Here is a 24047-nt window from a genome sequence, read left to right as displayed (position 1 = left end):
GTGTTCTGACAGGGAATTTCTATGCATGGTCCTAAAAATGCTTAGGTATTTATTTTCTTAAAGTAACTTGCTAGAGAATAGTAATTTCTGGACTCGGTATATCTTCAGACAACCTCAGGCTGCAATCTCTTTTTTTTATCTTTCCCCAGATAATTTACTTTTGTACTCACTTTATCCTCCGCAAGCCTTCATTGAGCACCAGACACTATGTGTGTCAGATACTGTGTTAGGTGCTGGGACGAAAGGGTGAATAAGTCAAGATTTGTTTCTTTGTTACATTGACCAATCTGGATACTTGACAGTGATTCAACCAATCTGGTTTTATAGACTGCTCAACTCTGTATGCCATTTGACCTTAAGACTGCTTAGCATTATTTCTATAAAAACAATACAAAACTAGAACTTACTGTGTGTATATGTGCTAGCCACCATTCTAAGTACTTTCATGTACATTATTTAATTCTTAGAACAGTCCTGATAAATATGTACTGTTACTCCATTTAAAAGTCATACAGATTGTAGTTTATATTGCTTCCTAATGTGGTTTGCCTTATAATGTGCTAGAAAAGATTTAACTATTCTTAGGGGAAAGCACTGTTATGTAGTCATAATACAGTGTTAAATTCTCTAATAATGTTTGACTAGAAAATTATAATTTCATAGACAGTATTTTTATGTCTTTATATACCAGCAAAATGAAATGCTCAATTATTGCTTAGATCTCTGACTTAGTGCCGGCTTTATTGTGACTAACTATAACATAGCTCTTTGGCATGTATAACTTCTTTTCTTTCTGTGTAGCAGTGAGACCAAGAGTATGTAAAATGTTCTTTCAAAATGTGTATTATCCAGAAAGGATAGAGAAATTAGTTATGTGAAATCTACTCAGCTTTTTTAAAGTTTGAATTTAATTTTCATCGTTATCTGTTTGCCTTGGGAAATTGTAGTTTCTATAAGGAAAATTATTCATTCTACCAGATTTTAAAATTATCTAAATAATTTATTAGTAGGGCATATGCTTTTTCAGCATATTACGTGATTCCATTGAATATGAGGGAAATTCAGGAAATTTGTGGAAAAACTCCATTGTCTTTTAATTCAATTTTCCACAAGGTTTTTTGAAGCCCCATTGTATTTTTTAGACCTTGTTGCCTGTGGTCACGTTTATTTTTTAAGATTAAAAAAAAAGATGTATTTTCACTTTCAATTTACAGCAGTTCTGTTTTGTTTTTTGTTGATTTGTTTTGCTAAAAACTTAACTTATTTTTTAGACTTAAGTCCTTTTACTGGTTGCTTTTGGGATTGTAGAGAAGGTAGAATCTTCCGATTTCCTAAGAAAGATAATCCTGGCTATTTTTCGATCCTCACAGTCTTTATTTTACATATTAAATGGTAGCCTTTCCTTTTCAATGTAGTAGAATCCTTGACACCCAGGTCCCTATATCTTGTGATTCACATAGTATTGGGGTTAGAATTCCTGTCCAAGGACTGAACACTGACTAAATTATAAAGCTAGGACGACAAAGGTAAAGAAGTTTTGATGCCTTTTGTAACCAAGGTATGAAATGCCCATTGAAAATTATGAAGAGAAGGGAAAGTTCATTTAAAATGTTGAGGTGCTCTAAGTTCTCTCTCCAAGGAGGCATAAAAACACTGCTCTCTTTGTTACTATATTCTCTCCTAGTGGTATAGCAAAAGGAGGTACGTAAACAAACATAACAAGCCATGGTTTTTGTTCTGTTTCCTGGCGTTGGACAATAGTTGATTCACACTTGCTTAACTACATGTTCTATTATCATGTCTCTATTTCAGATTAAAATATTATTTTGAAATACTTTCAAACTTATAGAAAAGTTGCCAAAACATTATAAAGAACTCCTTTATCCTTTTCACTCGTATTTTCCCCCATTGGTAATGTTTTATTGCATTCTTTCATTGCCTGCCCTTTTTTTGTCTCTCTCTATATGTATGTATGTCTAAATACATACCATTATCATTCATTATCATAATTTTTGGAGCCTTTTGCAACATAGCATAAGCACTACATTGTTTAGTTCTCAACAAACAAGCAAACAAAACCTGGCATTCCGTTATGTAACCAGCATGAAGCAAAACACCCATTCCCATTGCGTCAATTTTGACCAACAGCAACCTTATATAGGGTTTCAGAGGATAATTTCATAGGAGCAGACAACTTCATCTTTCTTGCAGAGAGAGAGATGGTCTTGATTTGCCAACCTGTCAGCAGCCCAATGCCTAACCCCCAGCATTAGCAGGGCTATAACAATCAGAAAATCTGGATTGATACAATACTGTTAGTATCTGTTCATATTTCACCAACTACCCTAACAATAGTTTCCTTTCTAGTCCAGAATTTTACCTAGGAATGTACATCTCTTCAGTATCAGTATCAGTTTTTTTCTGTGTTTCATGTACGTGACAATTTTATCAAGTACCTTTTACAGAATGGCCTTCAACTTAGATGTGTGTGATGCTTGCTCATGACCCTTACCAGAGTGTGCATTCATGACAGAAAGGAATACCAGATAGGCCATTATTAGCAATTGCTAAAGTTGGCTACCTTCTCTCTTTGTAATTGATGAATATTTACGGTGGAGTATTCCAAAATTATACACTTAACTGGGTTCTCTTTAATCCTGTACCCTCTAGTCTTAACATTCATTGATCAAGATCAACAGAATTAACCACTGTGGCTATGATTGCCTAATGATACTACATTATTCTGACAACATTTTTTAGTTGGTATTGTAAGGAAGAACCCTTCCCTATTTTTTCTTTCATTTATTAGGTTAGTTTAGACTCTTTTGAAACTAATTTTGGTAGTAGTTGCACAATACTGCTTGACATGATTGAACTATGGAATGGTATGTTGTCTTGATTAGCTTCTAATAAAATGGTTTGGAAAAAAATTAGTTTAGTACTCATGAATTCCCATTTTATTAAGTGGTTTGTGGTTTATTACCATTACTATTTATTTTGATGTTTCAATGGTCCCTGTTTTAGCCAGTGAGAGCCCATTGGAGCTAGCTCCTGTGTCCTTTTACTTTGCTTCCCTCTCAGTCATTGTGCGTTGCGTTAGGACTTTGTGGCAGCACAACCTGTTCCTGGTTCATCTCGTACTTTGTCTGCCCCAGCCTTGGAATCAGCCATTTCTCCAAAGAACTCTGGTTTCTTTTAGTAAAAGAGGGTACTTAAAAACAAAGATTTGTGGTTAGTGTTTCATTGCTACTGGGATGTCATTGCTTCTATGCCCTCTCAACAGACAGCTAGGATGCATACGTGAATGCGTGTGCATGACTTGTACTCCCACGTGTGTGTGTTTAATGTTTGCCGTGGAGATGATTCTGGCATAGAGCGACCCCCAGGTTTGCAGAGCAGTACTGCTCAATGGGAATTTTAAGGCTTTGACTTTTTGGAAGCTTACTCGTAGGCCTGTTTTCTGAGGCAGGGGCCTCCAACGTTTGGCTAAGTTAGTTAGTGCTTAACCACTGGCACCATTCAGGGACTCATTTATATGAAGTGACTTCTAAATGTTTGTGGGGGAAGGTCTATTTATTTACATTTGTAAAAGTTTATTTACATTTATCCGCGCGTGTGTGTACGTAATAAATACACTTGCATATACATTCATAACTATTTCTAAACTTGTGTGTGTATCACAGAACTTTTAAGTTTGTTTTTATGCTTCCAGTTCCAGACCAACATCTCAAGGGTCGTTAGCCTTCTCTCGTTCCATGTTTGTATTTTCCTTGTCTGACAGTAAGATATTTGGCTTCTTAGTTAAATAAATAAGTTTCAGTATAGTTATCATTTGTTCAGATTTGTTTACTTGCTCAGTGTTTTAGCAGTACCGCAGGCATATAGCCCATTTCCTACCTGCTACCTCCCGTACTACCCTGTGCTGTTGACCGCTGAGCTGCCCTCTTTGCCTTGCTCTGAGCCACTTGTCCCGTTCATCTGCTGGCCTTCTTAGCATGCTCTATTGCCCTTCATCTTCAACTGCCACACATTCCTTTGTGAGGGGAAAGGATGGGCAAGGTTTTTCATTTTCATTTTTGCTGTACATGTCTCAGTATATGGTTAGTACATCTCAAAACATTTTCAAGGATTTGCAAACATGAATGCAAAATATTGTCTATATAATTTCTCCACATAAAGTTGTAACACTATTTTAAGTATACCTTGGTTTTTGTTTTTTAATTTAACATATGTTGAAGAACATTATACATTACAATGGAACGTTAGATGTGTATTACGCCCTCAAGGTGATTGCAGTTCATATTGACAATATAGGAAAGTGTAGACCTGGCCCATAGGATTTCCTAGGCTGCAATCATTAAGGAGCCAGAATGATTGCATGCTCAACTACTAATTGAAAGGTTGACAGGTTGAACCCATCAACCACTCCACAGGTGAAAGGTTTACAGCCTTGAAAACCTGTGAGGTATTTCTATTTTGTCCTCCAGTGTGGTTATGAATTGCAATTGACTCATTAGTCACAGTTTGGTTTGAAAAAGGTCTTTTTGGGGAGGGTGGGGGGGAAAAGGGGAGGACCTGATGGGGGGGGCTTGAGTGGGGAGCAGATGCCTTGAGGGTGATTGGGGCTGGGAGTGTATGGATGTGCTTTGTACAGTTGATGTATGTGTATGTGTGGATTGTGGTAGGAGTTGTTTGAGTCCCTAGTGAAATGTAAAAGAAGAAAAGAGAAAAAAATGATTAGGGCAAAGACTGTACAGATGTGCTTTATACAATTGATGTATGTATATGTATGAACTGTGAAAAGAATTGTATCAGCCCCAATAAATTGTTAAAATTAAAAAAAAAAAAGAAAGAAAAAGGTCTTTTATCTTGTGTGTGTGTGTGTGTGTGAGTGTGTGTGTGTGAGTGTGTGTGTGTGTGTGTGTTTGGGGAGGATATATGTTCTAAAATTGATTGTAGTGATGATTGTACAATTCTTTTTTATATGGTTGAACTATTGAATTTTATGATATGTGGATTAGGTGCCAATAAAAGTGTGGGGGGAAAAGTCAAGAAAAAAAGAAAATAATTTTTAAAGGGTTAAAAATTTTATTTTACAGAAGTAGATAATGATCTTTTACCAGTGGTATGGTTGGTGGGTTCAAACCACTGATATTTCTGCTAGTAGCCATGTGCTTAATTATTGTACCATCCTGACTCTTATCTTAGGTATGTTGTCCTTGTGCATTGTGGCTCTGCTGTTTCTCCCAATTAGAGGTGAAGGCTTATTTTTCCACCTTGAGTATTGGCTGGTCTTCTGACTTGCTTTGTGCAGTGAATATGGTGGAAGTGATTTTTATATCTGGAGTCTATGATCTCAGGGGCATTGCAGCTTCAACCTTTACCTTGTTGGAATGTTTTCCTGAGACTTCCTGTAAGGAAGCTCATCTAGCCTGTAGGAAGAGAAGTCCCTTGGAGGAGACCCAAAATGACCTAGCAACAGCCAGCACCAACCAGCAATTAGGAAAGTGGTCTGGTGTTGGCCTTGTTTGCCCAGTTGATCTTTTAGCTGAGTGCACCCACAGAGAAACTGCCTAGGTTCCCCAGAGAGTAAAAAAAAAAGAACATATTTTTATTGTCTTGAGCCATTATGTTAAATAGCAGTTGATAAGTGAAGATGTAACTTTATTTTGGGTGTCAGATTTTTCTCTAGTCTTCTGTTATGGCTAGTATTACAATGAATAGCTTTGTAGTTTTAATTTTACTACGTAATGCCAGATGACTTTCCAGAAAGGTTTACACAATCTGTATTGCCATCATTGTTTGTGAGTAAACATTTTTTGTGCAAAGTCACTAGCCCTAAATGTTTTCCTTTCAAAATAAAAATGACTGGGGGTGGGAAAGCTTCTTCTTTTTTTAAAATACTTTTATTGGGGGCTCTTACATCTCATCACAATCCACACATTCCTCCAGTGTGTCAAGCACATTCACACATATACCGCCATCATAATTTTCAAAGCATTCTCTTCCCACTTGAGTCCCTGATATCAGCTCCCCATTTTTTCCTCTTCCTTCCCCCGCCCGCCCTCCCTCACTAACCCTTGATAAATTATAGATTATTTTTTTCATATCTTACATTTTTCTCTGTCACCCCTCACCCACTTTTCCGTTATTCGCCCCCCTGGGAGGGGGTTCTAATTGATCCTTGTGATCAATTCCCCTTTTCTCCCCCCACCCTCCCCTAATTCTCCTGGTATCTCTACTCTCCTTGTTGTCCCTGAGGGGTTTATCTATCCTGGATTTCCTGTGTTGTGGACTCTTATCTGTAGCAGTGTGCAAGCTCTAGTCTAATCTGATTTGTAAGGTAGAATTGAGGTCATGATAGTGGGGGGAAGGAAACATCAAAGAGCTAGAGGAAAGTTGTATGTTTCATCAGTGCTATACTGTACCCTGACTGGCTCATCTCTTCCTGTGACTCCTCTGTGAGGGGATGTCCAATTATCTACAGATGGGCACTGGGTCTCTTCTCCATGCTCTCCCACTACCCCCCATTCACCTTGGGTATGGTTTTCTTCTGGGTCTCAGATCCCTGATACCTAATCCCATTGACACCTCATGATCACACAGGCTGGTGTGCTTTTCTTCCATGTGGGCTTTGTTGTTTCTCAGCTAGATGGCTGCTTGTTTATCTTCAAGCCTTTAAGACCCCAGATGCTATATCTTTTGATAGCCGGGCACCATCAGCTTTCTTCACCATACTTGCCTATGCAGTCATTTTGTCTGCAGCAATCATGTCGGGAAGGTGAGCATCACAGAATGCTGGATTGTTAGAACAAAGTGTTCTTCTGTTAAGGGAGTACTTGAGTTGAGGCCCAATGTCCATCTGCAACCTTAATTCTTTTTAAATTTTTTAACCTTAACTCTTAACATATAGATATGAGTACATAGTTCTATTCCCCTCATATATATGTATATTTATATATGTAAATACCTGTATTTAGGCCTGTATAAATGTCCTTTTCCTCTTGGTTCTTTCCTCTATTTCCTTTTTACTTCCCTCTTGCCCCACCATCATCTTCAGCCTTCATTTGGGTTTAGTAATTCCTTGTTGCTACATTGCCCTTGATTGAGCCCCACTAGGCATCCTATGACCTTCCTTCCATTGATTTTAGTTCACTTGATGCTCCCTTGTCCCTAGGTTGGTACACCCCCCCCTTCCTTTCTCTCACTTCCCCTTCTCCTGTATCCCCCCAGAACCATTGTTCCCATTCTTTTCAACTCCGAATTATTTATCTCACTTATCTAGATAGACATGCAGATACATTAATAAGTGCAAAAAACAGGCAAAGCCAGATAAAAGAACAAAGGAAGTCAAAACCAATAAAACAATAACAGCAATAGCAAAAAGCAAGAATGAAATAACAATATCAAAAAGAAAGCCACTGACAAAAATGGAAAAGCCTGTAAATAGTTCAAGGTCTGTTTGTTGGCCTTTACAAGTGTTTTCCAGTCAAGTCTGATGGGGTGCCACACTGTCTCCAAAGTCTATTTTTGGTATTCCCCAGGCGTTTCATCAGTTTGCTCCCCCTGCTGGTCAGCTGCATGCCCTCAGTGCCTCACCCCAGATTAATGGGGCCAGACCCTGTACTACTAGTCCCATCCTGTGTCTCCAGTGCTGTCTTGGTTGAGTGAGGGAGGGAAAGCTTGTTAAGGTGCTTACTTAATTCTTCATTTCCTTAAATAGTTATGATGCTGTGCTTCTTGGCTATTTTTTTTTAGTTTGTTGTGTGGTATTTATATATACATTTATTGTAATTATAATTTTAAAACCTAGATTATAAATGTTTTATTTTTCTGGTTGTTTTTATTTATAGTATCATTCACTATACATTTTTCTCTAGCATTTCATGTAATCATTTATATCTGTCCTTTTCTATTTGGTCTCTGATGTTCTTGTATTGAGGAATGTCTCTCTCTTTTCCTAATTATATGAACTTTTCCCCAAGTTTTCTTCCAACTTTGTTGTCTTTCTCACCAAATAAGAATTATGTTTAACCACAGAAATCCAAAAGAGAGTGATAGAAGTAAAATTAATTCAAACACAATGCCAGCAAGTCAATCCTGACTTATAAGTAACCTTAGAGGACAGAGTAGAACTACCCCTCATAGTTTCCAAGAGTGCAGTCTTTATGGAAATAGATTGTCACATATTTCTCTTGAAGAGTGACTGGTAGATTAGAACTGGGTGACCTTTTGGTTTGCAGCCTAGTTCAGTTGTTGTTTGTTTGCTTTTAAATAATGGCTTTATTGCTTTTTGATATATAAGTAATACATATTAATCATAGGAGAATCAGAAACTAATGAGCAGCAATAGTTGAAAGATAATCTGCCCTTTAGTAATATTGTTGTTGTTAGGTGCCATGCCATAAAGTCAGTTCTGACCCTTGGGGCCCTGTGCACAACAGAGTGAAAGACTGCACGGTCCTGTGCCACCCTCACAGTTGTTCCTGTGCTTGAGCCCCTGGTTGCAGCCACCATGACAGTCCATCACATTGAGGGCTTTCCTCTCTGTCTCTGTTCCTCTACTTTACCAAGCATGGCGATGTCCTTCTCCGAGGACTGGACTCTCCTGACATGTCCAAAATAGGGCAAGATTTCATCTGCAGCCTAGTTATTGACCACTGTACCACCAGGGCTCCCTTTATAAACAGATTAGGAGACTGTTCCTCTAGTAATTAGAAATTAAAATCAGGCAGTTGAGGGCTGTTATCAAGAGGACAGCTTGCTTTGTCTTTCTATTTAGCTGTCTGTAGCAGGTGCTTGTCACCTTTGATGGCATTCTTGCGTGAGCAGCAGCTTCTTTCATCGTCCATGACTGCTCGATTCAACTAAGAATCATACCTAGTTTGGTGACAAGAGTAACATCTGAGGACAAGGCCAAGGCAAAACAGATTCCTTATAATAACAGGTTATTTGGAAATATATTTTTGCTATCCTTTAAAAAAGAAAAAAAAAGACTGATTTTGTTTTGTATGCACAATGAAAAAATTTTTTAGATGATCTATTTTATTACAGTAGACTGATCACGCATAGTCCAAGAAAACTAAAATAGCAAACCAAATATAATTAGATGTTAAAGACTTGTCTTCAAACATCATAGCCAATGATGCCTCGTTTGCCTAATATCTCGCCAATATAAAGTCACATCCACACTTCAGTGGCCACGAAACCATTCAGCAGAGCTTCCTTAACTGTGAGCTGTTTGAAGCGACCAGTCTTAGCACTATTTTTTTCAGGCTCTGAATAGCTGTAGGGATCTCAGCAGGGGTTGGAGGAACCAGTTCCACCCTGGCATAGTTCCCAAATGTGGCCAGTCAAGGCTTCGAATAAGTCCCAGCAGCGTTTACCCTCCCTGGTGCCTTCTCCACCAAGTTACAGAAAAATTGGGCTATGGTTCTAGGAGAGAAAGCCCGTGGCCCGAAATGGCCGGTTGAATCAAAATTTTGTTTTAATTAGAGATGCTGACCCATCTATTCTAAGAAATTTGGAAAACAGCTACCTGGCCAGCCATCTTGAAGAAATCCATATTCCTGGTAATCCTAAAGAAAGGTGATCCAATAGAACACAGAAATTATTAAACAGTATCATTAATATAACATATAAGTAAAATTTTGCTTAAGATAATTTTAAAATGGAGCACTTCAACGACAGGAAACTGCCGAATTCAGGAAAGGATATGGAATGAAAATATCAGAAAGGTGGTTTCTTGTGTTTTACTGACTTTGCAAAGGCATTCGACTGAGTGGATCATAATAAATTATGGATAACATTGCAAAAAATGTGAATTCTAGAACACTTCATTGTGCTCATATGGAACCGATATATGGATCAAGAGACATTCGTTCCAAAAGAACAAGGAAATGCTGAGTGGTTTAAAATCAGGAAGGGCATTTATAAGGTATACTTATTCAGCTTGTTTGCTGAGCAAATAATCTGAGAAGCTGGACTATATGAAAAAGAATGTGGCATTAGGATTGGAAAAGATGCATTAACAGCTTCTATGCAGAATGCAGATGGCATAACCTTGCTTGCCAAAATCTAGGAAGACTTGAAGCACTGCTGAGAATCAAAAGCTATAGCATGGATTACACATCAACTTAAAGAGAAAAAAAAGTCTTCCAAACTGGATCAGTAAGCAACATCACAAATGGGAAAAAAGATTGACATTCTCAAGGATTTCGTTTTACTTGGACTCGTGGAAGCAGCAGTCAGGATATTAAATGACATTATATTGAACAAATCTGCTGCAATTGCCCTCTTTAAAAAAGTATTAAAAAGCAAAGATGTGTTGTACCATGTGTCTAACTTAAGCCATGATATTTTCAGTTGCCTCATATGGGTTTGAAAGCTGGGCAGCAAATACAGAAGACTAGAAAATAATTGATGCTTTTGTATTATGGTGTTGGTGAAGAATATTAAGTATACCGCGGACTGCCAGTAGAACGAACAAAATCTGTTAGAATGAGTACAACCAGAATGTTCCTTAGGATTGAGGATGTGGGGACTTAACCTTATGTACTTTGAACTTGGTAAACTAGAGAGTCAGCGAAAATGAAGAAGACTTTTAATGGAATAGATTGACACTGACTGCAGCAAAGGCCTTAAACATTGGAGCAATTGTGAAATGGTGCAGGACTTGATAGTGTTTAATTTTGTTGTACCCAGGGTCACTGTGAGTCCGAACCAACTTGTTGGCACCAGCAACATGCACAATAAATGTGTCACCAGAATTTCACCAAAACCCACTGCTACTGACTCAGTTCTGACTCATAGTGATCCTATAGGACAGAGTAGACTTGATCTCTGGGGTTTTTTAGACTTTAAGTCTTTATGGGATCAGTCTCATTTTTCTCTCATGGAGCACTTGGTGGCTTTGAACTGCTCACCTTGTGATTAGCAACTCCCAACAAGTAACCTACTATGCCATGAGGTAGTCATTGAACATTATAGCTTCCATTCTATAAAATGAAGGCAAATGTTGTGGATTGAATTGTTTCCCCCAAAATATGTGTTTTAAATCCTAACTCCTACACTAATGATTATAATCCCATTTAATAATGTGTAACCTTAGTGTTGGATATGGTTCACTGGTTCACATCAATCTCTTCTGAGATATAAAAGAATAGAAGATTAAGCAAACAGGCTGAGATTTGGAAGGTAGATGCTATACCAGGTGAAGAGCTCCAAGGAACCAACAGCTGAACCAAGGCACAAGCTGAAGAGAAAGATCTTTCCCAGGACCAACAGAGTAAAAACCTTCCCCTAGATCCCGTGCTCTGAGTTCAGATAGCTAGTCTCTTCACCCTAAGAAACTCAGTTTCTGTTTGTTAAAGTTAAAGCAGCACCAGGTAAGACAGCAAATATATTAAATTTTTAGGACTGCCCTAACAAATTACTCCAAGAGCAACAGAAATGTGTTCTCTCACAGTTGTGGGGGCTAGAAATCTGAAATTAGGTGTTCGCAGGATGTCGTCTGAGGGGATCATAGGGAAAAATCTATTCCAGACCTTTTTGTTAGCTTCTGGTATTTCTGGTTATCTTTGACCTTCCTTGGCTTATGGATGCATAACTCCAGTGTATACTTGTCTCTTCATGACCTTCTATATGTTTTTCTCTCCTTTCTCTCTCTCTCTCTCTCTCTCTCTCTCTCTCTCTCTCTCTCTCTCTCTCTCTCTCTCTCTCTCTCTCTCTGAGTCTCTGTATGACTGCATCACAGTCTTCTTCTAAGGACACAGTCATGGATTTAGGATCCACCCTAGTTTAATATGATCTCATTTTAACTAATTACATTTGCAAAGATTGTCTGTCCAAATACGGTCACATTTTGAGGTTCTGGATTGACATCAATTTGGTGGGACACTATTTAATACAATACAACTAGTAAGGGCTGGAATTAAGAATTGAACTCAGAAGATCTTCAAGGTATACCTTCTCCAATAAGCTGTTTTTTTAAAAAAGATTGAGTTAAGGATTTAATTTTACTTGGATCTATAATCAGTACCCATGGAAATAGCAGTCAAGAAATCAGATTATGTACTACATAGAGCAAATCAAAAGACCTTAAAATATTGAGGACTGAGGTGTGCATGACCCAAACCATGGTATATTCAGTTGCCTCCTGTGCATGTAAAAGTTAAACAATAAATAAGAAAGACTGAAGAACTGATGCATTTGAGTTATAGTGCTGGTAAAGAATATTGAATATGAACTGCCAGAAAAACAAAACAAATCTGTGTTGGAAGAAATATAACCAGCATGCTTCTGAAAAGTGAGGATGACAAGACTGTGTGATGTACTTTGGATATGTTACCTGGAGACACCAGTTCCTGTGGAAAGGCTTAATTTTTGGTAGCGGGTCAGTGAAAAAGCAAAAGATCTTCAATTATATGAATTGACATTCTGGCTATAATAGACTCAAATATGGCAGCAGTTGTGAAGATGTTGCTGGACCAGGCAATGTCCTTATGTGGTACCGAGTGGCTGTGAACTGGAGGAAACTTGATGGCATCTTAAAACGTAATAATAACAGGCATCAACAACATACAACACTGCTTCTGACAGTACTTATTTTCACTCAACTTCTAATTATCTGTACTTGCCTGTACATTAACCTCGCAACCTTTGTGTAACAAAATTAGAATACAGACAGCCTGGTAACAAATGTCAGATTTACATATAATATGTAGTTAGGAACCCTGTAAAGCCTATTATATTAAAAATTAAAAGTACATACAGTGGTTCATAACATGATAGGTGCTCTGCAGTATACATAACAATATTTTATCACATTATATTAAGAATGCGTAAGTAGATTTGAAAGTGTTCTTTAGTTTTTTTATGTATAAAAAGTTACACTGTACACTAAGGTAAATATTTGACATTAGATCCAAACTGTACCTTATGGATCTGTAAGGTCTCTCCTCCGGGCTAGATTTAAACCTCAGTCCTTGGCTCTGCACGAGAAAGAATTCACGCCGAAGCCTGGCTCGTGATCCAAGTGAATTTAATGAGAGTTAAAAGAAACTTCAGGTTTCACGAGGCACCCAGAGGATTCCTTTTGACCATGTGTCCTGGCAGAGATTGCTCAGAGTCACGCAAAGTTCTCTCTCCCAAGTTTTCCTCCCACAAAGACGACCAGACAAGACCCCTCTCCCTCTCTGTTCCTGCCTTTTCAAGGATTCCCACAGGAGGCGTGGTGAACGACCCCAGGTTGATCCCATTGGCTGAATTGCAATCACCTGGCCCAGGTGGGCTGATCCAGGTTTAACGCCCATCCGTACCCACTGGCGGGAAAATCCAGCTTTGTCCTATGCTGGCTCTCCTGGGCATGCGTTAATGGACATCCCAGTCCCTAGGCTAAGCTACCTAACAGATCCAATTTGATTTACATACAAATTCAATTTACAGGAAGATTTAGGAACAGCACATAACTCATTCATAATCCAGGGACTGCCTGGACAAGTACAATGGTTCTCTATCTGGGACACCGGGTATCATACTTTCTCCAGGTAGTCTCTATGTTGGATAAAATATATCCATGAAGATCAAGATCAGAAAAATTACCACATTACCTGCATGAAATAGATGTGAACAGTTTTGAGATTATTTTGGGGAAGGATTCAGACAGAGAGGACGACACAGTGGGACACATATATCACTGGATAGTTAGCACTCTTACAAATGTCAACAATGTGATTTACAAATTTAACATACAGAACAAAGAACAGATAAAGGTTGCCAATAAATAATTAGAGTATTAGTATTTTTGGTGAGGTATTTATTTCCAGAAAGCACTTGTAAAAGTGGTTTTATAATCTGTTTTTTGACCTTTTAAAATCTTTAATTTATTTAAAGGTAATGAATTAGCTTTTTAGTTTCAGGCCAGATTAAGAGAGCTTTGAATAATTTTATTTTTGTGTGACCTCTCTGAGCATCATTTTTCTCACTCTTAAATTGAGGAATTTAAATAACAATTGTTAGCTAGACAGAAATGGGTAAAAGGAAAAAGAATGACAGAGAAGGGTAAAAAGTAACAAGATGAACTCTAAAACAAAAGGAAGGTGGAGGCACGCTTCCTCCATGCCTCTTCAGCATAAAGGAACTTGAAAGGCAGCTAAGACACATTTCCTTATTAATAGAAGAGACAGCGAAAAGGTAGCCAGGGAAAGATTAGATGTTCACTACCCCAACAATGGCTGAATTGAACCTTGGTTTTGGTGTCTGGTGACAAGGGCACTACATGAATTTTAGGCACAGGAGTACCCTTACCTAGAAAGGGCAGTTACCCTACCAAAAACAAAACAGCAAAAGACCTACTAGAAGCTAGACAATGATGGGAAGTCCTCAGTTGGAATAAAAATAGGGCCTTAGATTAGCTAGGGGCCCATTCTTGCTCCATACCAAAGTACCTCTTAATAAACTCATTCATTCTGTTCAAACCCTTTCTTTGACTCTGTTCTGAAAACTGCCCCTTACTTGAATTCTTTCTTGTAAGCAGGACAAAAACCAGAGAGGAGAGACTCAAAATCTTTAGTGTCTTCTGTTAATATTATACTCTGAAAGTCTTTCTGGCTTAGAAATGTGAATGGATATATTATTCACAGAATTACCACAGAAGTTAAGGACCAATATTCTGATGGAAATAATAGAATGTTTTCAACGGAACAAAGAAGACTAGGAAGGCAAGATAAAATTTGGGCTAAGGAAAAACAGGGAAACAGAAAAATATACTCTAATTTTTTACTTATTCAAAAACTTTGAATGTGATTTATATGCTAAGTCCTTAAGGCAATGGGAAGCAAAAAAGAATAAGGTTCTGAATTGACAATTCAACCTCCCCAGCCATTGCATAGAAGAAAGGTGAGGCTATCTGTTCCTGTACATATTTAAAGCTTTGGAAACCCTATATAGAGTAGCTGTGATTCAGAATCGACTCTGTGACAGTGGAGTTAATCTCATAGGGGTTATAGGAGATATTAATTTCATTCACTAGAAACTAGCAGCATCTGAGAATGCATTAGAAATAAAACTCTCAGGTCTCATCTCCTGCTAGACTTATGAAACCAGCAACTCTGGGGGTTAGGGCCAGGTATCAGTATTCACAAGCCTCCTCAGTGATTCTGATGCAGGATAAAGTTTGAGAACCACAGCTTCAAAAGCATTAAGGCTCACTTTTCTCCAGGAGAGTTAGTTGATGAAGGCTACAATACTGTGAAAGCCTTGAACATCGGAACCACCCATATTCAATTCAGTTAGCAGCCCAGTGTTTGCCCAACAGCACCACCAGGGCTCCTTTTCCCACTCCCATCCATCCTTTAGATGACAGCCAGATTAATCTTCGCCCAGGCAACTTTATTCTAGCGTCCTCTTTAGAAATTTCACTTAGAATTATAGTTAATTTCACTGAACAACATGTTTCCTATCCATCCAGCTGTTCTCAACCATTCATCATCTAAGCACAGAACACAGAAAAGTGATTTGCATAACCTTTGTTTTCAATCTTCCCAGTCATCGCATACAACTAATACCAAATTATTTAAAAATCTAGCAGTCACATGCAGGATGAATTGAGAGTGGGAAAAGACAAGATACGGGTTCATTTAGTTAGGAATTTGTTCCTGCTCTTTAGAATATGATTTATGAGAAGCCTCTTTTTGTTTTTTTGTTCTTTTTTTTGCCTTTAGGGATTAGGAACCACATTTCCAGGACCAGTTTTAAATGTGGTATGTACCACAATATCAGTGTGCTCATTTGTTGCATAAATATGTAATCTTTCCCATAGATACTTAAATCTTTTCCATAATTATCCTCACCTTTTCCTTACCTTTTATTCCTTGGGGCTGTTAGTGTATTTTACTTGTTCTGTAGTTTCATTTCTACCTTTTAATTTTTAAAATTCTGTTTAGTACATATATAATAAAATGTAATTCATTAGGTGAGATGAGAAAATCTTAGCATTTTAAAGTAAAAAATGCATGTGGAAAGCATCAGTGGGATTATGTTTTTGTAAGTTTTTGATAAGCAATTTAATACCCTCCAAGCAAGTATCACAGACTGCTAAGAGAACAAGCAAATCTGGCTTAGAAGAAGTACAGCCAGAATGCTCCTTAGACGCAAGAGTTCATCTTATATATTTTGGGCATGTTATCAGGAGGGACCAGTCTCTGGAAAAGGACATCATGTTTGGTAATGTAAAGGGACAGCGAAAGAGAGAAACCCCTCCAAGGAGATGGACTGGCACAGTGGATTCAACAGTGGGCTTAAACATAACATTTGTGAGGATGGTGCAGGACCTGGCAGTGTGTCATGCTTTGAACATAGGATCACAATGAGTTGGAACCAAGTCAACCACACCGAACATCAACATCTATAGTTAAAGGGATTCCAGTGTCACAGTGGCTGAGCACTCAGCTGTTAACCAAAAGGTTGGCAGTTTGAACCCATCAGCCACTTCATGATAGGGTTTGATTTTAGGTTTATTCATTGTCAACTTCCAATTTGTGACTCACCTCATCTTCTCTCCTCAGCTCTAGACTTGTATGTCTTTTTGCTTACCTGCTATCAAGTTGGTTCCATGTCTTAGCCACCCTATGGGACAAATAGAACTGTCCCATCAGGTTACAGAAACAGACTGCTTACGGAAACAGACTGCTACCTGTTTCTCTTGTAGAACACCTACAGGAAAGGTTGTCCAAACTCATTCATTCAGCTCTGCATCCACCAGCCTGTGACTTCCTGCTTCATCATTAGTAGCCCCAACCTTTCATTTAGCAGCTGAGTGCATATGCCACTGACCCACTAGGGGTCCTCTTCTTACACACGAAAGTCTTGCATCTCCATGCCCCCTGCCCATCCAGGTGCTTAGGCCTAGAACCCTGGTGTCACTCTTATTTTTCTTTTTCACTCCTAATTGGTCAGTGCATTCTCTATGCTCTTATTTTCAAAGTATATCCATAATCAGCCAGTTATACCTGTTAAACGTAAGTCAGGTTTTATTCCTTCTGTTGCTGAAAACTCTTCAGTGGCTTCCCTTTCACCCAGAATAAAAGCCTAGTGATTTACAGTGACTTTCATGATCCTTATAGTCTGCTCAGCCCATTGCTTCTCATAGCTTTATTTTCCGCATTTTTCCTCACGTCTCACATTATGAGAGCACTAGTTAGCTTTCTTTTTCTTTACCACATAGGACATTTCTATGCACTGGCTGATTTCTCTGCTTGGAATACTCTTCCCACTTGAGACTACATGATTCACTGCCCTACCTTCTCAGATCTTTACTAAAATAACCACTAACCCTTCACATGATCACTTTAAAGTTTTTTTTATAATATCCCCATATTTTACAAGGGGGGTAGTAGACTGGATTCTCTAGAGAGGCAAAATCAAAGATGCTTCTATGAAATGGCTCACACAGTTGAAGTGGTTAAGATCAGTTATATTCTAATCTGTTGGTCAGATGTCAGCTAAAGGTTTCTCCTGAGTCATGTAGCGTCAGGTACTAATGATGAAGCAGGAAGTCACAGGCTGGTGGATGCAGAGCTGAATGAATCTGAGTTTGGCCAAATTAATCCCAGGTCAGTGGCAGTATGCTATCTCCTGGGATAGGCAGGTGTGATAGTTACATAATCTGTTGTCAATTTGAGAGGATTAAGAGTGAAGGGGTGGAGTTTAGCCTGTCAATCAGGTCACAACCTGATGACCTCATTTGGAGGCATTGAGATAAATAGTTTGCTGGAGGCAGGACACACGCTGACTCCCTGCGAGACATTGCAGCTCCATAAGACTTTCCACCCATTGGCCTTTGATCTTCCTGCATTTGGTGTCATTGCATGTGTTTCGTGAGTCTGAAGAAGACTTTATAGATTAGTATGGGACATATGGGCTAATATCCGACTTGTAGACTTGATCTGGACTGGGCTGGAATGTTACTTAATGTACAGTTACTCTTTATATAAAGTTCTTTCTTATACACATATGAGTGTATAAGAAACTAGGAGATTGATGAAACAGATACAAAGACTGGTCTCTCCTGATGACATGTCAAAAGTATATGAATCCTCTCTGATCATAGTTGAGGGATATGAATAGCCCAGGGATGAGAGAGAGAGAGCACTCCTAAGTCAATTATGGCAGGTGTAATTAAGTTAAAATGTAATGTCTTATCACTTGATCTCCGTTTTGACCCATTTAAAAGCTGTTACATTGGGGGGAAGTGAAGGGGAAATACACATGGACTAAGTCCCTGGTGCAAGCTCAAACGTCATTCGAGTATCTCTGGTTTATAGATGTCTCTGAGTTACCTTAGAGACATCATTGTCATTTTATATTAGAGAATATTATCAGTCATCCTCCTGGGACATTATTCCCACAGCCATCAAGTGAATGCTGGCTCATAGCGACCATATAGGCAGGGGAGAACTGCCTCTGAGTTTTCCAAGCCTGCCAGCCTTCATAGGAGTATCCTTTCCCTGCAAAGTGGGCTGGTGCATTTGAAGTGCTTACCTTGTCATGAACAGCTCAATTTGTACACTATGCATTGATAGTATCATTAGTTTAGCCAATGGTTTAGAATTTAAACACTTTTGAGAAGAGGAGTTTATACAAGTATAAACCACCTATGAACTGCAATTCATGGATTGTTACTTTGTCCAGATTAAACACTCTGTACTCAAAAACAATGGGGTTGGTGATAGGGCAAATCTTTCAGTAATATTCATTCACTATGGCACAGCCATACCTACCAGATTAATACAGGTCATGTTGAAGCAAGGAGGACATTAAAATAATAAGTTTATGGTAGTTCCAGGCCACCATTCATTGGGTATTCTCATGACAAGGGATTCAAACCAAAGTCCAATGTCCACCAATTCTGTGCTGTTGGGCTAGAGCGGCTTCTTCTCATAGTAGGTGAGTTTCAGCCTTAAGTCCAATGACTACGGACAGGCGAGTTTGAGATAAAGCCCAGTCAGTTCACTTAGTAGGGTTTCTAAATAGAGTCCTTCTGGTGTGACCTATAAAGGATATTAAGCACTTCCAAAGAACACAGTCCAAAGTCCCAGTAGTCTTGCTCACGGACTGGGTTCCACATAAATGTTGTTAAATGTTTTTTCCCTGATGGAAAGTTGCTCCTACCCCGTTTTCCTGCCAAAAGAGATATATTTGTCTTCCCAGAGACATACATGCTCCTTGTTCCCCCATCCTGACTTGAATTTCCAGTAAAATTTCTTTGGTATTCTGGTGGGAGTCTTTGAGACTGTAACTCTTTATGGGAGTAGAAAGCCCTGTCTTTCTCTCTTTGACTGGCTGGTGGTTTCAAACTACTGACCTTGCGAATCATAGCCCAACTCATAACCACTGAGCTATCAGGGCTCCTAACCAATATAACTACCCTAATTAGTGTTGTTAGATCCCATGAGGCACTGCTTTGTTTTAAAAAAATTTTTTATTAGGGGCTCATACAACTCTTTTTACAATCCGTATATACATCATTTGTGTTCAGCACATTCGTACATATGTTGCCATCATCATTCTCAAAACACTTTGTTTTCTTACTCAGTTTTCATTGGGAACCACAAGGGGGTAGTTCTACTTTATCCTTGTGTTAATCTGGGTACTTTAGAAATTCATGTACAAAGGTGAGTTTTATATAAAGGGTAAATGCACATCAAGAAAACATCCCAACCCAGTGCTGCCTAAGCCAACAAGTCCAACATTAACCCATATGTTGGACACCAATCCACAAGGTCCTCCTCCATCTCACAAACCACATGCAATGATGCTGACTGCGGGAGGAAAGCCAAATCAGTGAGTGTGTAAGCATCTCAGCATTGGCAGGGGTCTCCACACAACTGCTCCAGCACCCAGGGCTGCATTGGGGTAGATCCATGCTGCTTCTCCTCCAGGATGTCTTGCAGGACGTGAGCCTTGCCAACTGAAGCAGAGGGAACTGGCTAAGGCAGCTTCATCCTGGTCCGACCATCAGAGAACAAGAGACCGGAGAACTAGAAAGGCGAGGCTCACGGAGCCATTTATCTCTGCCTTCAATTAACCCCACATATCTTTATCGGCCAAGTTGGCACAATAAACTTTAACTGTCTCAGTCTTGTAGGGTGTCTGTGAGTTTGAATCAACTGGAGAGTAGTGAGTTGTTTTTGTTTTTGATATTTCTTAGATGCAAGGAGGTACAAGTGCCCTAAGTCCCAGATCCTCATATCTTTTTTTTCAGTTAAGAACTGGATTTATTCCTGGTTCTTCATTTCTTAATTTTGGAGCATGATATGAAATCAGAAGCATTAAGGGAAATACATAGGATATAGGCTCTTGTGTTAGATGGTTTCTTGTCTCAGACTGGAGTATGTACAGCCTTGGTAACAGACAATAACCATGAGCGTCTTAACCTTAATTGTATTTTGTTGCTGTGGCAAAGAATGTACTCAATATCAGTAGTTTAAGATATATAAAGTATATCGTTTCTTTTTTTTAATTAATTAATTTTTTAAAACAATTTATTAGTGGCTCATACAACTCTTGTCACAGTTCATACATATATATACATCAATTGTATAAAGCACATGTGTACAGTCTTTGCCCTAATCATTTTTTTCTCCTCTTTTCTTTTTTTACATTTTATTAGGGACTCATACAACTCTTACCACAATCCATACATATACATACATCAATTGTATAAAGCACATCCATACATTCCCTGCCCCAATCATTCTCAAAGCATTTGCTCTCCACTTAAGCCCTTTGCATCAGGCCCTCTTCCCCCCCCTCCCGCTTCCCCCTCCCTCATGTGCCCTTGGTAATTTATACATCGTTATTTTGTCATATCTTGCCCTATCCGGAGTCTCCCTTCCCCCCCTTCTCTGCTGTCCCTCTCCCAGGGAGGAGGTCACATGTGGATCCTTGTAATCAGTTCCCCCTTTCCAACCCACTCACCCTCCACTCTCCCAGCATCGCCTCTCACACCCTTGGTCCTGAAGGTATGATCCACCCTGGATTCCCTGTACCTCCAGCCCTCATATGTACCAGTGTACAACCTCTGCCCTATCCAGTCCTGCAAGGTAGAATTCGGATCATGGTAGTTGGGGGAAGGAAGCATCCAGGATCTGGGGGAAAGCTGTGTTCTTCATCAGTACTACCTCGCACCCTAATTAACCCATCTCCTCTCCTAAACCCCTCTATGAGGGGATCTCCATTGGCCGACACTTGGGCCTTGGGTCTTCACTCTGCACTTCCCCCTTCATTTAATATGGTATATATATATATATATATAAACATATACATGTACACACATATACACACATATATCTTTTTTTTTTTTTGCATGATGCCTTATACCTGGTCCCTTGGCACCTCGTGATCGCACTGACTGGTGTGCTTCTTCCATGTGGGCTTTTTTGCTTCTGAACTAGATGGCCGCTTGTTCACCTTCAAACCTTTAAGACCCCAGACACTATCTCTTTGGAAAGCCAGGCACCATCAGCTTTCTTCACCACATTTACTTGTTCACCCACTTTGGCTCCAGCCATTGTGTCGAGAGAGTGAGCATCATAGAGTTCCAATTTAATAAAAGAAAATATTCATGCATTGATGGAGTGTTTGAGTAGAGGCCCAAGGTCCTTCCACCACCTTAATACTTAACCTATAAATATAGACACATAGATCTATTTCCCCATCCTCCTATATATATTTGCATGTACATGTCTTTGTCTAGACCTCCATAAATGCCCTTTGACTCCTAGCTCTTTCCTCCATCTCCCTTGACTTTCCTCCTGCCCTACCACTATGCTTCATCACCATCTGGGCTAGAGTATACCTCTTCTCTACGCAATCTTACCCTTGATCATTCCCCACCAGGCCTGCCACTCCCCCCTCTCTACCATTTTGGGTCCCATGTTGTTCCCTTGTCACTGTGTTTGTTAACACCACTTCCTTACCCCCCACTAACCCCCCACCCCAAGTACCCCCGGAACTGTTGGTCCCGTTGTTTTTCCTCCAGATAGTTCATCCAGCCTGTCCTATTCAGAGAGATCTGTGGAGACACTAACATGCATGAAAACCAGAAAGAGGAAAACAAAGCAACAATATACAACCAGACAACAAAACAAGAAAAACAAACCACTGACAACAAAACAAAACACTTCACAAAAGAAAAGTTTGTAGTTCAGGGATCGTTTGCTGGCCCTTAGGAGCGTTTTCCAGTCCAGTCTGTTGGGTCACCATGCCCTGGCCCCAAAGTCCACTTTCAGCATTCCCTGGGGACCTTGCTACTCCATTCCCTTGCTGTTCCGCTGCACTTCCCCAGTGCTTTGCCTCGGTGTGGTGGGATCAGGTCAGGTGCAATTCCCACACTGTGTCTCCGGTGCAGTCCCCTGTATCGCCCTTAGTCACTGAGGGGCATCATGTCTCATAGTGGGGCCAGCCATGTTGTTCTCTCTGTGGACTGGCTGCTCTACTCAGGAACATCATCATCACGGCCTGGTGGGCCAGGCTGTGTTCCACTCTCTCCTCCTGCCCCTTCATCTGCTCCCGTGTGCTCTGATCAGATATGTCCATCTCCCGGAGCTGCAGAGTCAATGTCGTCCTTTGGAACAAATTCTTTTCGGGGGAGGGGCAGGAATCCACTTAATTTTTGGTGCTGGGGCCAGCCTCCCAGACCTCTCCACTGGTTCCCTACTCCACGACGGTATATTGCATTCACACCTTGCGTCACTGGGTTGAAGTCTGGTCCCACTTTCCCTGTGGAGATATAAACAATACTCTCCCGTTGGGTGGATTAGTGCCCCATGCCCCCACTCCCCTTTTCTTCCTTATATTCATCCTTTTGTTTTCCTTTCCCCCCCTCCTCCACCATTGCCCCGAGACCCTTTTGTAATGGGATGTCCAATTGCCTACAGACAGGCTTTGGGTGCCAACTCTGCACTTCCCCTCATTCACAATGATAGTATTTTTAGTATTTTTTTGTTCTTTGATGCCTGATACCTCATCCCTTTGACGCCTCATGATCACACAGATTGGTGGTGTTCTTCCATGTGGACTTTGTTGCTTCTCACCTGGATGGCTGCTTGTTTACCTTCAAGCCTTTAAGACCCCAGATGCTGTATCTTTTGATAGCCGGGCACCATCAGCTTTCTTCACCACATTTATTTATGCACCTGCTTTGTCTTCAGCGATTGTGTCACGAAGGTGAGCATCATGGAATGCCAGTTTAATAGAACAAAGTATTCTTGCATTGAGGGAGTACTTGAGTGGAGACCCAATGTACATCTGCTACCTTAATACTAAATCTATAAATAAATCTACATCCTCATATAAATATATTTACATATGGATATGACTTTATTTAGATTTCTATAAATGCCCTTTTCCTTCTAGTTCTTTCCTCTACTTTCCTTTCCTCTTGTCCCACTATCATGCTCAGCCTTCATTTGGGTTTCAGTAATTCCTCTTGATTACATTACCCTTGGTCGTGCCCTACCAGGCCTTCTACACCCTCCTCATCACTGATTTGGATCACTTGTTTTCCCTTGCTCCTGGGTTTGTTAACACCACTTCCTTTCCCCTCACCTCTCCCTCTCCCATGTAACCCCAGAACTGTCGGTCCCGTTGTTTTCTCCTCCAGATTGTTCTTCCAGTCTATCTTATTTAGACAGTCCTGCGGAGATTATAACGTGCACAAAAACAAGACAGAGCAAAACCAAGCACCAAAACAACAGCAACAAAAAGCCAATGACAAAACAAAAAAACCCATCACAATAACAACCAAAAAGAAAAGCTTGTAGTTAGTTCAAGGACTGTTTGTTGGCCATTAGGAGTGTTTTATGGTCAAGTGTGATGGGATGTCAAGCCCTGGTCCAAAAAGTCTATTTTTGGTATTCCCTGGGGACTTCGTTGCTCTGTTCCCCTTGCTGTTTTGTTACACATCCTCAGTGTTTTGCCTCGGTGTGGTGGGATCAGATCGGGTGGAATTCCCACACTGTGTCTCCCGTGTTGTCCCCTGTAGG

The 24047-nt window shown here is 39.8% G+C and overlaps 1 protein-coding gene and 1 pseudogene across 4 annotated transcripts in view; one reads left to right on the top strand and one right to left on the bottom strand.

Annotated features, from left to right (window-relative positions):
* The window catches only part of ANKIB1 (ankyrin repeat and IBR domain containing 1), a 180876-nt gene that overhangs the window by 2963 nt on the left and 153866 nt on the right, over positions 1–24047 (top strand). The gene's annotated exons all lie outside the window — the stretch shown is intronic.
* LOC142456077 (ATP synthase F(0) complex subunit g, mitochondrial pseudogene) lies at positions 9127–16552 on the bottom strand (annotated as a pseudogene).

The sequence above is a fragment of the Tenrec ecaudatus genome, chromosome 9, assembly GCF_050624435.1.
Source record: "Tenrec ecaudatus isolate mTenEca1 chromosome 9, mTenEca1.hap1, whole genome shotgun sequence".
NCBI lineage: Eukaryota > Metazoa > Chordata > Mammalia > Afrosoricida > Tenrecidae > Tenrec > Tenrec ecaudatus.
Note: the sequence above shows the minus strand (reverse complement) of the source record. Positions and strands in the feature narration are given on the sequence as shown.